At 36.7% G+C, this 11,175-nt stretch overlaps 1 long non-coding RNA gene across 1 annotated transcript in view; it reads left to right on the top strand.

The window, feature by feature from the left end:
* The window catches only part of LOC134799167 (uncharacterized), a 514,174-nt gene that overhangs the window by 332,340 nt on the left and 170,659 nt on the right, over positions 1–11,175 (top strand). The window lies entirely within an intron of this gene.

Raw genomic sequence — 11,175 nt, forward strand, 5'->3', positions numbered from 1 at the left:
GAGTCAAAAGCTCGCTTGCTCAGAATTATTTAAGAATACCATCCCTGCTTTGTTATTCGTCGCTTTCGTGTTATTTGCCAACACTGTTTGATTAGCTAATGTACGGAGCCACCGCGAGATATGTAACGAGATACCATCGAAATGTAGAATAAATTAAGGAAAAGCATTGTACGAATACGGAGTAAAGAATAAGGCAGAGGAACAGCCAATGGCGGATTTGCCCTGATTAAAGCCCGGGGCCTACTGGAGCGGCAAGATATTAGGGGCGGCAGCAAGTCGGCAGTCTATAGATGAGTGCTGAGAAAGGGGCGGCTAGTAGTTACGGGGGCCCTGGGGCCTAGGGCGGCCAACACTGCAAATCCGCCACTGGGAACAGCTTTAAGGGGCCCACTGATTAACAGTCCGCCGGACGGTATCGGCCTGTCAGTAAGAATAAAATTTTGACAGTTCCGAACAACTGCCGATACTGTCCGGCGGACTGTTAATCAGTGGGCCGCTTGTTACAATGTAGAAGAGAGAGTAAACTACATGCGAGCGGCGCTTATTTCCGTGACATATGCAACCCCTGTTTCTGATTCAGTGTTTACTACTAGAAAATCACCGGACAAATATTCCGTTAATGTACATTTATTTGCTGATGGTAATTAGTGCCATCAACTCGCTGCCTCGCACCCTTTTTTGGGGAAAAATTTGAGTGTTAGTTAAACCTCCATACTCGATGGTTTTACTCTCGGTAAATAGGGAGTATTACTGCAATGTTCTGCAGCCAGAGTGCAGCACTAATTTATTTAGTAAACCATAGAGTAACTTATACATACTAGGCCTTAAACAGTTTTTTGAGAAGTTTTCACTATGACATTGATGCACCAAGGCGGTTTGTTTACAGGTGGCCTACCGCGAAACGCGAAAATCGAAATTTATCTCTATCGATCGAATACGCAAGAGTGATAGAGAGGTAGAAACCAAACTTTCGATTGTTGTGTTTCACGGTAGGCCATGTGATTACCTAGTGACGCATGATGTGTCATTGAATGTCAATGAGGTTTGTTTACTGTATGTGCTAGTGGTGCCACCTACGCAGAGCTTTGCCTAATATACCCTATTACTCGGTGGTGCTTACGGAGGTTGGTGATTGATGGTGGCGGTGCCTATTGTTTCTCTGGTTACAATATTTGATTTATTCTGTGATACAGCAGCATCTATGTTTAAGTGAGTGTTTGTTAATGTAACACAAGTTACCTTGCAATAGGGAAGATCGCTGATGCTGGATTCTTTTTGAATAGTGGGTGTAATTTCCTATACAAAACAGTCAGCCGATTTTTGCAAGGTAGGGGCACGTCAAATATATGGCTATTTGTACGTAAATAGCCATGTCAGATAAACGTCAGTCCATACAATAAGTATGACCATTGGCCGAGGTTTTCGACGGAGGGGTAGGTAAGCTTTAAAAGGCGACTCTGGTTGTTAAATGCTCTAAGATGCCAAGAGAGAGCCCTTAGATTCTTCGGGCATATTACGCGGTCTCCAACGCATGTGATGAAAAATAAGATTTTAGATCGAATTAATGGTAAACATGCTATGGGTGAAATGGTCCCATACGTGCCCTCTGTAAAATACTTCAGTTCGATTCCAAATTCGTACCTCTACTTCCAGTGATCGTTGAAAAAGTTTTTTCTCATGAACTTACTTTGTTCAACTGCAATGCTGCCAGTCTTTTCGGGACTTTCTGTAAAACAAAGGGAGGGTGATGTAAAATGTGCAGTTTTAAATAAAAAGGCCCAATTATAAAAAAAAGATATTTACGTCCATTAGGCATCCCTCTTATGACATATTTTTGACCGGCTCAAATTGATCTGGCGTCGCCAAAAGGAAATATCATAAGCCCCTTCTTCACACTATGTAAATATGTAACCATTGCTTAACTAACCTAATCTGCCTATGTAATCATAATAGTGGCTTACCTCCTGTTAATACAAGCTTCAAACTATGCAAATTCATTGCAAATTTAGTCGTAGAGTCTTCAAAGTGAATTCAGCGAATGTTGTACTAATTTTGTCACATCACTTTCACACATTCAAATGATAAGTGTGATGATGAGGTTGATATCCTGTTATCCCTCATAGGACATAGGGCTCTCAGAAGGGATTTCCATTTTTCGCGGGCCAGCGCGGCCTCCTCCAGCTCCGCCAACCAACTGGTGCAGCCTCTTTTTCCACTGCGTGCCTCCAGGTGGTACGTGGGCGACCTTGCCCTCTTTTTCCGGGAATTTTCCAAGTCAGCCCTTGCTTGATAAGTATAAGTGTAATGAATGATAAGTGTAGTACGGGTAATATTTTCCAATGTACATTAGAACTTCAGCTGATATTCCTGAAATATTATAAATATGTAAGTACAGTATATGTAGGAGCATTCCACAAAAAGGTCCACTTTATCATGGATATGACGCGTTTGGCAGCTACCTTAATAAATTGCATAAATCCATATTATATAATTTATATACCGTTGAATTTAAAGCTAAGTTATCAAACGTTATCAATGATAATCATGCCTAAATATCGGCTTTTTAGCTTTATAGCTTTATAAGAAGGGTTGAAAAAATATCGTTAGAGTTAGACCGTAAAAAATCTGTAGCGATTTTGATAGCCTACGCAGTGCAAGTGTCATTTTAAACGTCAAACTTCTATGAAATTATAACGTTTAAATAACACTTACACTGCGTGGGCTATCAAATCCGCTGCAGACTTTTATTGGTGCGACTATACGTACCCGACATTTTCCTGGATTGTTCCTATTTTAGTGCGTCTTTGAACCAAACTTTCAAACTGAAGTATTCAGCACCACTTTGTCATGGGTTACCAATGGATTACCGAATTTTTTTTGCCAGATTTTCATATCCCAAACAATTTATCCCAAAAATATAAAAGCCAACTAATCATTTCCCAACTAAACAAGTCGCATATAAATATTTTCCAAAAGAACGATATGCAAAAAAATATTTTGACATTTCCTTACTTTGGCAAAATTTATTTTACCAAATTTTAATTACTCGAAATTATTAGTTGCCAAAGAATACAAAAACCATAACAAAACATGACAAATGTAACAGTTATTAAAAAAAGAAATTGTCAATTTTTATTTGAACAAATTTTAATTACTCCAAATGAGTACTTACCAAAGAATACAAAAACCGAAACAAAACGTGCTTTCTATTTTTTCAAACATTCTATTTTCTGCTCTGAGGGACACAAGGTAACTAACGAACCTATCTAAGTAAAAATATAGGTAATACTGTAGTTTTTTTTCAATGCAATGGAGCCCCCCTTTCGGGAGGCTTCGCCCCCCCCCCCCCCCGGCCCCCCTCTTGGTAGCTTTCGTGTGGTTTAGACTAACGCTACATATTCAAAATTATGACTTAATTGATAAAAAAAAATGTGGCATATTATTATTATTATTTGTATGTCTGTTCCATATCTCGGGACCATGGGGTCCCGGACCTTTGGGAGGCGTACGTGGGGCCGAAGCCAACAGCGCAGAGGCCCTTTAAGACATTTAATTTATTATTATTATTATTAAAGCCTTTCTTATACGAACTGTTAACATTTCATTTAACAATTATAATTTTATGTATGTATATTTCTATATGCATGTTCGTAAGGTCTTTTTGACCTAGGCCTCTTCCGAATCGCCTTTTTCTAATATATTTAAGTATTTGTCCAACATTTTCTTCCATTCTTGTCTATCTATTGCCATTTCTTTCCAGTCTTTTCCTATTGTTTCTATTAGGTCTTTTTCCCATCTTGTTTTTGGTTTGCCCTTTTTTCTTTTACCAATTTTTTGGATTCCAATTTGTTGCTATTTTTGTCCATCTGTTGTTTTTCATCCTGGCTATGTGCCCGGCCCAATTGTATTTTTGTTTCAATATATGTATTGCTGCATCTATAAATCTTGTTCTTCTTCTTATCTCTGTGTTTCTAACTCTGTTTGATAACTTTATGTTAAGGACACTTCTTTCTATTGACCGTTGACATACTTGAATTCGTTTGATGATATCTCCTGTGAGTGACCATGTTTGACTACCATATGTAAGACAGGGCAGAATGCATGAGTCGAAGGCTAGTTTTTTTAGTTTTATTGGTAGTTTCTTCTTAAATATATCCTTCATGGCCCAGTACTTCTTCCATGTCTGTCCGATTCTTCTTGTTATTTCTTTGTTTGTGCAGTCTGTGAATGATACCTGTTTTCCAAGGTATATATACTCGTCAACATATTCCAGTGATGTATTCTCTATTTGTATAGTCACTTTTTTTGAGTTGGTCATGACTTTTGTTTTTTCTTCATTCATTTCTAGACCTACTTTTTGACTTTGTGCATTTAGTTCTTGCAGTAATATACTGAGCTCAGTTGCACTGTATGCTAATATTACCAGGTCATCTGCGAATCGAAGATTTGATAAATATTTGTTGTTTATCTTGATGCCCTTTTGTCTTTCTTCCCAGTTTAGATTTTTGAATATTTCTTCTAAGACCGCTATGAACAGCTTTGGTGACATTGGGTCTCCCTGTCTTACCCCTCTGTTGATCTGGATCTGTCTTCCTAATTTGTCTGTTTTTACTCTGGCTGTACTTTTTTCATAGATCTTTTTTATGACATGTATGTAGACTTCTGGTATGTCCTGATTCTCTAGTGCCTGCCATATCGATGTATGAGTAATTGAGTCAAAAGCTTTTTTAAAGTCGACAAATCCTATATAAAGTGGTATTTGGAACTCTGTGTGTTTCTCAATTATTTGGCATAGGGTCTGAAGGTGGTCTGTTGTGGAGAAACCCTTCATAAATCCAGCTTGTTCTGTTGGCTGTTTATTATCTAAAATAGGTGTGATGCGTTGTAGTAGTGTCATTGAAAAAATCTTGTAAATATTAGACATTAGACTAATTGGTCGGTAGTTTGATATGTCATGTGGGTCTCCTTTCTTGTATAATAGGGATATATGTGCCTCTATCCATTGAGTGGGTATTTGTTCATTTTCTTCTAAAATTTTATTAAATAGTTTTGTTAGTGGAACTGCTATTACTGGTTTCATCATATGTATACTTTCATTTTTGATGTTATCCGGTCCTGGACTTTTATCTTTTTTAAGTTTATGTATTGATTTTTGTACTTCTTCAACTGTGAATGGATCTACATTTTTATTTCTCTCTTCATTTTGTTTTCTAGTTGTCTGGTTTGTCTGTTTTAACGAGTATAACTCCTCATAAAAAATTGTGGCAATTTCGTTGATATCCTTCCTGTTGGTTTTTTCCTCTCCTTTTCTATTTTTCAGTTTTGGCATAATGGGTTTTCCTTTGTTTAGAATTTTTTGTGCCTTTTTTATTGTTCCTGATTTTTCTAAATTTTCTCTGATGACATTTAATTTGTAGGTTTTGATATCTTCTTTTATTTTATTTTTGGTAATCTTGTAAAGGTTTGACAGTTCTTCTCTTTGCGATTTCGTCTTGCATTTTGTATTTCTTAAAAGTTGGCGTTTTTCTATTAGTGTTAGTGTATCTTTTGACAAAATATTTCTATCCATTCGTCCTGTATTGGATTTTCCCGCTAAATTTTCTTTTAAAATATCCTCAAATTTGTTGTAAAGTTCTTGCACGGGGTAGGGGCTTTGTCCCGTAAATATGGTGTCCAGTTTTTGGTGTATTTTTTCCCTGAGTTCTGCCAGATTTTCAGGCGGTGTTGTTATTAGAGTTCTGTTAAAGTTTTTCCTTGATTTACGAAGTGTATCTATGCATAAAGTGGCTCTTAGCATTCTGTGATCGCTGTTATGTTGTAGGTTGGATATGACTTCACAGTTTTTGAAGTTTTGTTGGAAATTTGTTGTGATGTAGTCGATCTCGTTTCTTGTGTCGCCTCCCGGTGATATCCATGTCCAGCGTCTGCCTTTTTTCTTTTTGTATAGTGTGTTAAGGACTTTCAGTTGATTTTCCATTGCAAAGTGAACAAGTTTGTCTCCTCTTGGGCTTCGAGTACCATACCCAAATTTTCCCAAAGCTGCACTTTCCTCTGGTTCTGTCTGCCCTATCTGGGCGTTGAAATCCCCTTGTAAAATTATGTTCTTATGGCTGTTGCTCATAGCTTCTTCTATATTTTGATACAAGGTATTTATTTCACTATCATTTGATTTTTCCATCGGAGCATACACTTGAATTATAGAAAAATTGAATTTGTTAATGTTTAGGTCAAGTGAGCATACTCTTTCTGAGGTGTATCTGAAGTTTTCTACATAGCGGTTTATGTGCTTTTTAACCATGAAGCCTACTCCCCGTATTCCTTTATTTTCTCCATAGCTGTATAGTGTATAGTCTTTTCTTTCAACTATGTTGTATCCCTTTCTTCTTATTTCAGCTAGGCCTATTATGTCCCATTTTATGTGCTTTAAGGCAGATTCTAATTCTATCAGCTGTTCTTCTTTAGACAGTGATCTAGTGTTGTAAGTGTTGATATATATATTTTTTATATATTTCGTTGTTTCCTGCGATTTCGGAAGGTTGTGGTCGGTAACCCCCACGGTGACCAGCCGGCTTGGGGGCTTTTCTTGTGGTTGTTTTTTATGATTGTGTTGTGAGTGTCCGGCTGGTACTAGGCATGTCTTCGGGTCGGTCTGAGTGGGCGTCCGAAAGTGAGTTTGATCTTTGACGCAAGTACTGAAATGTATCCCACCTCCTTATTTTTGAGTTGTCTAACTTGTTTTTATTATCACTAGATTTTGGGCTCGGGGATTCAGATCTCTTCCTCTTCTCGTTTTCATTGTCTTTCTTTTTGATGTTTCTTTTTTCCTTCTTTTTGAGTTGAGCTTCTTTAGACAAATCCTGTGTAATGTATGTGTTAGATTTCATCTTTTTCTTGTTTTTTAATATTTGCACTTTTCGTTGAAGAGTTGTTGTGACCAGTAGAATGGGTCTGATTTTTCCATCTTGTACTTCTCGTTTTCCTAGTCTCTGCATTCTATTAATTTCTTCTTCTTTCAGATTCACATCAATTTCTTTCATGGTGGTAATTACTAACGTTTTCAGTTCTTCTTGAGACTCGTCCTTTTGTTCTGGGAGCCCGTGTATTAACAAATTATTTCTCTTTCCATTTGTTTCTAGATTTTCTATTTTTCTAGTGAGTATTTCTATTTCGTTTTTTAGTTTTCCATTCTCCTCTATGATCGGTTTGAGTTTTTCATCAACTTTTGCCATTATTGTAGTTGTAATGTTTTCCGTAATTGTTATTGTTTGGAGGTTAAGTTGTTCCGTCATCTTTTCGAGTAAAAGTGACATTTCTGATGACAGTTGCGCACACATCTTGACGTAAAACAGAACGTTTTCTTTTTGTTGTTGTTGAACGAAACGCAGTTGTGCTATGATGTTGGTACTGCTTTTATTTGCAGATAACCTCACTTTTTCTTGAGATGATATTTGTAATGATTTAGCGCTTACACCGATGTGTTTCCTCTGCACTTTAATTGGTTTATGAGCACAGGCACGCGGATTACTTGGAATTCACTTTATTTCTCCGAGATAGTAACTTTTTGCACAGTTTTTGATTTAAAACACGGGAGCTTCACTCTCAATCAACTGACGTTTATAGTACCGGAACCGTGGCATATAACAATCCCTTTTTTTAAAACAATCGGGATAGGTAATACTGTAGTGTTCTTTTTGGTACTTTTTGGGCTGTTTAGTTTACCAAACCAAACTAAGCACCCACTTTACCTAACCTAACACTTTTTTATAACATAATGTTTTGGATAGACATAATTTGTCAAGTAGTGGTTTTGCAATACATTTGTTTGACTAACATTTTTTAAGTAATAAAGATATGAATATGAATAAGTAAAGATATTTATGGACAAAATAATTTTGTCCAGTGATTTATTTGACAAAAATAAATTTGAGCGAACATTTATAGCCTAAGTAAAACATTTGGGAAAAAAACAGTTGGTCTTATAAAAGTTGGAAAGTAACAGTTTGGGAAATGATCATTTGTCGGATTTTAAGTTTGTCAAATGTTTATATGGGAAAGATTGAGTTGACAAACGTGCAGTTGGTAAAATTTGGTTGGGAAACGAAATTTGGTCAAAAAAGTTTCGGTAAATTAAAAGGATCCCCTTTGTCATTTGACAATAAGGACGATTTCTAATGCCATCATAATAGTAATAACGCCTTATGGACCACCAAAGTTGTTCTTTTATCTGAAGTATACGCATATACATGTTAGTCTTATCTATTGGTAAAATGTTATGAAATGCTTACATACCTAATTGTTTTTCTAGACTTATATCGACCGGGATATGGACTACCTTTTGTATTGTTTTCGAGCTCCCGATATTATACGTCTAGTGAACTAACCGTGAATCATTCAAAACTGTTATAATTGCTTTTACTGATACTGGCTGAAGGGCAGTTATATCAAAATCTAACATAAATCACGTTGAAATATATCAACAACTTTGTCATAACTGACTGTGACAATACTGACAACAAACTAAAAATTTTACTTAAATTATAAACACGTTTAAATAATGTTTAACTGTATTTGAAGACGGTGAAAACAACAGCGACGTAAAGATGGTAGAAGAAATGTGAATGACGAATGTTGTGAAGATCAGATGGCATAGTTTTCTTCCTACGCAATTTGATCTTCATAACTGTTGGCATTCATAAACCAACTATGCTCATATGAAGAGAAATAATACAACACATTGTTGGATACATACGTGAATATCAATCGTAAATGTTGGAAAGGTTTGGTGATATTTTCTCATTTAAAATAAACGAGTTGTCATTTTGACAGCACGGCAGATGTGTTCAGATAGTAAAGTGTGTTCGCGATGGAATATTCTAAAAATTCATTTTATTAAACCCCAACGCAAAAAGAAGAGTGTTTGCAGTTTGACCGCTGTCTGTGTAATAAGTACTCTTATTACTGGGGTTTATTAAAGCAAAACAGTATTACCAAAATAAATAAACCAAGCATTAAAATTAAAACTAAAACTAAAACTAAAACTAAAACTAAAACTAAAACTAAAACTAAAACTAAAACTAAACTATGTACACATAAATATTTACAAATAAAAAATGGGAGCTAGCTGGGCGCCGGATGGTAGGGTGCCCAGAAGGCTGGTGGCATTGCCGCGCTGAATGGCGATGCCAATTCGCTGGGCAAGGAAGTAACCAGCCCTCTGGTCACCCGTAGTACTCTTATTGGATAATAATTGCAATCACACTATATAATTTGCAATTGCACTATAGTTTTGCAGTGAGTAGTTATAGTATAATCGCCCACATTGTTAACTGTACAATCGCCATCAGATATATCGGAGCGGCCAAGGTGCTCACAAATATCGGAACACGCCTCTATTGTCAGGGCGTTAGAGCGCGTGTTCAGATATTGTGAACACCTTGGCCGCTCCGATATATCTGATGGCGACTGTACATCGGTGGACCTTATGCCTTTGTAATAAGGTCCGCCGATGTACAGTTAGGAGTAATACTGTTACCTTAGAGTCTGTTCGGAAAGAGTCGTGGAATATATTGGGCCCCATACATTCCACGACTCTTCTCTTTCCGCACAGACTCGACCCATGCTTAATGTGACTAGGTCATTAAACTCAGGACCCCATAAGGCAGCCCGTGTTCTTGTTTGCCACCATTACGATATTAATAGATACAGATAAGAACTATTATTATCACTGCAGGGCCTATTATGAACTCAGACCGGCAACCACCTTCTTGGTCTGTGATGAGAACTAATTGTATAGGACATATTTTTTTAAATGGGAAATCTTGTTATGCGACCCACATATACAAAAAAGTTCATAATAAAACGTCCGAGAAAGATAATTTAGGATTTTATTACTTAGATTAGTAATGCAAATAATTTTGAGTAAGAAAAAACACTATTTGAGGTAATTTATAATCAGCTTCGTCAGGCAGAGCAATACAAATGAACACGTAAGTTTATTTTTATTATATAAGTTGCTCGGGAATACAGTAATATAATAAGAAAAGATGGCATGATTTTTTTCAGTGAAAAGTATGGCTAGTCAGACTATACCTATCTATTTACACTAATTTTGTTTATTGTACTTTTCTATATTCTGTATGTTTAGATACTTAAATAAAAGTAAACAAATAATTTGTACATTTCCGGGTAGTTACAAGCAAATAATTTGTACATTTATTGATTAACCAACCAAATACAAAACCACCTGGATCTGTCACTGAACGACCTGACTTTAACCTACATTATTCGATCATGCAATGTTTTCATCTACCCTCAACTGGCTTAAGATGCCATTTGAGGGTAGATTTTGTTTACTCTTTTTTAACCTTTTGGATGCCAATGACCGATATATCCAACGCCAAAGACGGATTAATCGGTCACAGACGTATTTTGCTAAAACACAGTCAGAAAGGAAGAGCTTCGCTCCTTCTGCTCCTCCGACCTCCTGTAAGTTGAGTATGTACAGTCACCATCAGATATATCGGAGCGGCCAAGGTGTTCACAATATCTGAACATGCACTCTAACGCCTTGACAATAGAGGCGTGTTCAGATATTTGTGAGCGCCTTGACCGCTCCGATATATCTGATGGCGGCTTTACTAACGCAAGAGTTAGAACCGACGAAAGAACTTGTAGACGGTCTTCTCAACATCAATCTTGCATAATGTTTAAGCCTCTTATTCATAAAACTTTAGGTACAGTAAGCAGCAGAAGTTGCTAGTCGGGCGAGGTGTTCAAAATTACCTTGACACGCTCTTATTCTCTTAACAATAAAGCCGCGTCAAGATCATTTTGAACACCTGGCCCGCTTAGCAACTTCTGCTGCTGACCGCACAAGTCTCAATTAGTACTTACCTACATTTTCATGTTTTATCCCTTTCTTGCAAATAGGTACATGAGTCAAAATGACAAATTACTAATTAAGCTTGCAGCGCGTTTATGAATAGCGCCATTAATTCCATTATATTTAAAAAAATATCTATTGTTACACTTCCATTTTATTGTAACTCTTTGTAAAGTTTGTCAAGCCATTTCTGTCAGTAGAAAAAAGCGGCAATTTAAAAAAATGTAGGCACGGACAGTTGTCGTCCCATAGAAAATTTGAATTTCGCGCCTTTTTCTACTGACAAAGGTTGA

The sequence above is a fragment of the Cydia splendana genome, chromosome 18, assembly GCF_910591565.1.
Source record: "Cydia splendana chromosome 18, ilCydSple1.2, whole genome shotgun sequence".
Classification (NCBI taxonomy): domain Eukaryota; kingdom Metazoa; phylum Arthropoda; class Insecta; order Lepidoptera; family Tortricidae; genus Cydia; species Cydia splendana.